The following is a 6,089-nucleotide window of genomic DNA, read 5'->3' as shown; positions in this document are numbered from 1 at the left end:
ATATTAGTAGTTATGCAAATAAATGCATCTGTAGGCATAGTTCATAATCATTTGAATGTTGGATTGGAGATGAAGCAATAACATTATGATCTGGCTCGGTTTATGGAGGGTGAGGGTGGCTCGAGGTCCATTTCTGAGGGTGCATAATCCAAACTTGGGGTGCTGAGGCAGGAACATTTTGGAGAAAGGATAGACACAGAGAATAAGATGAGAAAATGGAGAGAAGAAGGAAGACAATAGAGTGAGAGCAGGAAATAATCACATACTATAGTGATGAATGTGACAACATAATACTTAAAAGATGTGCACAGGTCAGAATGACTTGACAATAATTATTGCATGAGCACAATATCGTAGCCAGAGGCTTGTGCAAACACGTACACTTTCAGTTCAGTCATAAATATCGAGAATGTGTCTGAACACCGTACTGAAGTAGGAAGCGTTCCATAGCCAGGATGCCTTACACGAGAACGCTCCGCTACCTGCTGTGTTTTTTTTATTTTTATTTGTGGAACAGTCAGCAAACCAGCACCCTATGAGCAAATGTTACATGCAGGGTTACAGGGTTCAGTAAGGTCTCTGAGATACTGAGGGCCCAGTCCTTTTACAGCTTTATATATCAAAGGGAGCATTTTACAGTCAATAAGGAATTTACCTGGTAGCCCGTGCAGAGCAGAGAGAATGGGAGTAATGTGCTCAGATGTTCTGGTTCCAGTGAGAACTCTTATTACTCTTACTGGAACAGGCAGCTAAAGAGCACTGCAGTAGTGGTTAGAGATCTTATTTTTCCCCATCTTTAGGTCCAAGTAACAAGATCTCAATGTTGTTTGGATTAAGTAGAAGGATTGTGGGATGCCATCCAACAATTTACTTCCCTTATACATTCTTCTATCTTGTTTCTTTGATTACTTCTCTATGAGCCGTTTGCGAGGTCTGATCACTCATTATATATTGTATCCATGTATGGGAAATGAAATCATTCATGCACACTTATTAGCCCTCTGTCTTGCTACATATAACTAGATATGATAATATGAGAAAAGTAATGCTTGCATGCCATGATCTGAAAAGTGTTTCGCTAATTTTGACAGAGGAAGTTAAAGGTGAAGCCTTACTCATGAATGTGTTAAGGGGGGCCACGATTGATGACAAACTCATCCAACACGCACGTGTAGACACACACACACCCCATCTGTTCCTGTGTGCAAAACTGGGCCCAGGGTGGGAGCAATTTACTGTTGCACAGAAGCGTTGTGCTTTGTTTACCATCTCCCCCTGTGAGCGTGCGTGCGTCAAAGTGAGAGATCCACTCGGCCATGTCAAGATCAGCCACAAAAGACAGGCAAGCAGAACAAGTGCTAGAAGCTGCCGCCTCATATCTGTGTGTGTGAGTGTGTGAGAGAGAGAGAGAGCGCACGCATGTTGTCTATCAAGTGCATGTTGTCTATCAAGACACTGATGCTGTCGTGAAGGGTGCAGCAGAGTGAGTCCCATCTGCTCTGCCTCTCCCTGCTATCATTACTTTCATCACTCTAATTATCCTCATTATTGCAATTTATTCGGTCCTCACTCCACCAAGGTTCACGCAGCACAGAACAAAGAGCCGCAGCTTCCCTCGCAATGCATCTCGGAACATTCAAGCATCAGAAAGCTCTCTCAGGATCCCCGAAGCATCTTGGCACGCGCGGAGTACGACAGCAGACATCTGATCTCGGCTCGGCGTGCGCAATACTAGAGAGGCGTGTCCGAAGCTGCCTGCACAGGCGCTGTAGCAGCACGGCGCGACATGCGCCACGGCACGTCCTTGTGACTCTTCCGCAGGCCGTCCGGGTCGGGGTCTCGTTTGCTCGAGTGCCGTCAAGACCACCGGGAAGCCATTACCGGTGAGAGGTCGTTGCCATGCCGCCTGGACTGATTGAGGAGGTTGGAGAGAACTTCATAATCACGTTAAATTAGAGGCCCTTTAGATTTAATCTCACCCCTTTTCCAATCTCTTAATTACTTATTTGTCCCAATTATTTGCTTTACTGAAGCCATTAGAATCCCCACCCTCACCCCTCTTCGCCCTCGGAATTAACCGGTGGCTGCTGCAATTATGCCAGTGTGAAGCCCTCTTCATCAGCCCGATGCCAAGAAGCGTCTGGGGAAATCCGGGCTCTTCCCGACCCACTGCAGCACGTTAGCACCAGATTATTGCCCTGAAGCAATTAGGCTGCAGTATAACATTAGCGCGGTAAGGTGAACGGGGTGGGAGTGGAGAGGCATCTGTGCACAGTGGACTAGCATGACACCTCCGTGACCAGGGCTGCACTCAGCCCACGGACGACCGGACGGTCGGCTGGTCTTCGGCGCAAGCTCGTTTCAGGGTATCCAATTGGACTGCAAACCGACGCTTGAACCGAACGCAGATGTATTGGCGTGCTTTGAAAAGCCGCAAAGACGCCACCGGAAGTGATGTTTTAACAGTATGCCTGCTTGTATGGACTCGCTGAGCTGTGATCGAACCGACTCCTGTATGTTTTTGTTGTAACATTGTCCTAAAAATTTTCTCCTGCATCTCCCCTCTGAGTTAAACAGCAAAATGAGTGCTGAACCGATCTAAATATTGAAAGATTATTAACACACCTGGTTACTGTAGAAACCACAACTCCATTGGCAGGGTTGCAGTGCTCCTCTGCTCTTTCAGTATGGTGTGAGCGTCTGAAAAGCTGAACGGTGGTATGTCATGCTGACAATATCTGCAAATGTTGTGTCAGAGAAAGACCTCTACTGTGTATAGATCTTTAGAGCTGTCACTGCCTCCTACAGATTGTGCATTATGCAAGGAGACACACACACACACACACCTCTTCTCATCACAGTATGTCATGGTCTGATTCATCTCCTAGCACTTGGGACATTCCTTACGTGATGCATCACCGCATATGCGATGCGATTTGTGTGTAAATAAAATATTTCCTCTGCTTACGAAACTCTCAGCAGGACACGACATTTTTTATACATCACTTCGTAATCACGCCCGAGTTGCCACATCGAGTGTTTCCGCGCACAACAGCATATTTACACAGAATATGACAACACTATGTCATCATCTCAAGTTGCACAGTTCAGCAGTGGCATATAAGTGACAGGATCTGCCACGCATAAAGATCAGTGCTCTCGCTGCTTAGGTAATGAAATATGTGGACAGCACAACCGGTTTTTGTCCTATCCTACTTTACTGGTGCTGATGTCCTGAAGCGAGACGTCCTCCCTCTGATGAGGGTCCGACAGATGTGTCAGATGGACCATAATTAAGAACAGTGTGGCTGGACAGACTTTCAATGGCATTAACACTAACGCTCCCTGGCTGGCTCACTCACTCACGTGTACACACCTAATCGCTTCATCCTTTAAACACTGTTCTCTCCGTCTCACCCACCCACAACCACACGTTCAGTTTCAGCTGACCAATTATTTCGATAGAAAGTATGTGTGGAACTTTTCCTCTTGTCTGTGACATTCTACTAAAATGCATCTTAGTCAGTAGGAGAACGTGCGTGCGGTAAAGGAGAGTAGGAGAGTGAGTTTTCCTTCACTGAGTTTCTTCGGGTTGGTATATCATACGTCATACTGACTTCGGTGAGTCCCTGATGAGAGAGATCCATTATAGAGTTGACCAGGCACCTCGGCACAAACCAAGTTTACCGGTTCTCCAGAAGGCCCGGTGTCCGTCACCCCACCCCATGGGATTCTGAAATTCAGTGTAGGAGGGAGGAACAGCGAGACAATGAGCGAGAGAAGAGGCAGCCATTTCATCCCGCTCACTAAGCAGCTGCTAATTTGGGGCCTGAGTAGAGAGGGTACTTGTGTCCAGGCCTGATGAAAGCTCTTCTGCAGGGGGGATGGGGGGGGGGGAGGAGAACCGGTGGATTTTATCAAAATGCTGCCCGCACTCATAGCGAGGCTTCACTGTATGTTTGTGTGTGCGCACGCACACACGCAGGTTCTGCCACTTGGCAGCAAAGCCCTTTAATCTTCACCTATTCTGGGTCTCTTTTCTGAAGAGGAACAAGAAGACAAAGCCCCAGTCACTGCTGCGCCATTCTGAAAAACGCTACTTGATAGAGAGACGGACGGAGAGAAGGAAGGTACACAAGATGCTTCAGGAGAATTGCTAGAGATTGCGCGCGTGCGAGAGAGAGATTCTTTCTAGTATTGGACTTACTGAAGAAAGGGGATGTATTTATGGGAACTGAATAAGCTAGTGTCAGAACAGAAGACAGGCCAGAGTTACCTACAGGGATCAGCATATGACTGATCTCATTGTCTCTCCTTCTCACTCTTACCATGAAACGAAAATGAAAATGTCAGTCATTAGTGTGGCAAGAATGAAAGTCACAGAGGAAAAAATTCCTAAATTCCTCATACAGATCTCAAATGACAATACCAAAAATCTATTTTTGCATTATACATACATACATACATACATACATACATACATACATACATATACACACACCTTGATTTAGATTTTCTACAGTCAGTATTAAAGTGACCTGCAATGTGATACATAGGCTTTGAGAATTTCACAAGTCCAAATGTGAGGTTATGTTTATTAAGGGTGGCTTAGCAATCAACTGGCCATGCTGGGAACACAGTGGAACTTCTCTACTGGGCCAAGGCATGTTTGTTTCTCTGCACAGTCTAGGAGAGCAGCACAGCATCCTACTGAAAGTGCATTAGCCCACAGCAGGTCTATTCTATATCAGAGAGAGAGAGAGCAAATGAGAACTATTTGAGTCAGCACTGCAGACACCCCAGCCAGAGTGCAAATGAGTTCATGGACTGCCTATGGATTGCTGAGATCAAAATGTGTGAGAGAGAGAGAGAGAGAGAGAGAGAGAGAGAGAGAGAATGCTGAGGGCGAAGAGGGAAGGAAAGAGACTGGGGGTGATGGGTAAAGAAGTGAGAAAGCTGAAGCAAAGAGAAGCAATAGCACAGTGGAGATGAAAACCAGGCAGCCAGCAAGGAAGCAGATGGATGAACAGTATGACCCAGGACAGCACTGAGCAGGTGGCCCATGGGGTCACTCAGAGCCGTGGATCAGCGGCCCGTCACTGGACAATAATCCACACACGGTGTTGCAAAGGCAAGTACGGCAGAACCGGTTATTAGTGGAGTGAGTTCTTCCACCCAACATACAGCCAAGCCCATGCCACAGTAAAAGCGTGCACGCGCTCACACACACACCCCTTCCTGATCCCAGACAAGCTGAGGACAAGTGTGTGTGCGCGCATATGGAGGGGTGTCTGTGGCAGGCGGACCACAGGGCAAAAATTGAGTCAGCGAGAGCTGTGGTTACATTGCAGCACTGAGCCAGCGGTATCGCTCTTTCATTCTCTCTCTCTCACTCTCACACACACACACCTCAACTTCCATCAGCCTGACACCATGTTGGAACCTTTACGTATGACTCAGACCCGCAGTGTATTCTCCCTTGTCACTGTGCACAAACAGCTGTTGGCACTGAGCATTGCAAAGCTCTCAACTGTCCCAAGTGTGTTTGGAGTCCAGATGAATGACCCCTGGGTAAGGCAGTTTGTACAGCTGTGTCTGCCCATCAAAATACATGGTACTTTACAAGAATATGAACTAATCCCAAACGTATCTCATTGGCATAAATTGTGGCTACAGGTAAGTACAGGAATAATTTCAAAGCAGACATCTGGCTAAAGAGGAACAGCAGCTTAGCCTACCAGATCCAGCACACCATACACGCTGTTGGCAGATTAAGCTGTGCGCTGAAAAGCCGTTTTCTAAATTTTGGCATCATATTTCCAGGCCTCTTCTAACTTGGATTCTTACTGCTCTTTACTTGTTTCGATTACTCAAAACACTTGATATTTATTTCAACAGACACTTTGTTACAATTTATTCTGGTTTCCAAAAGCTAAAAGCTCCATTAAAACGATCAATGTGCCATCGTGACATCACAGGTGTAATAACACCACAGGCAGAAAGGCATTGACAGCTACATTGTTAATAGCAGTTAACTGAGAATCATCAAATGAAGTTTCAGGATTAGCACAGCACGAGGGCAAGAGAGA

Source organism: Electrophorus electricus, chromosome 23 (assembly GCF_041902795.1).
Source record: "Electrophorus electricus isolate QZ-2024a chromosome 23, ASM4190279v1, whole genome shotgun sequence".
NCBI lineage: Eukaryota > Metazoa > Chordata > Actinopteri > Gymnotiformes > Gymnotidae > Electrophorus > Electrophorus electricus.
This window is presented reverse-complemented; position numbering follows the sequence as displayed.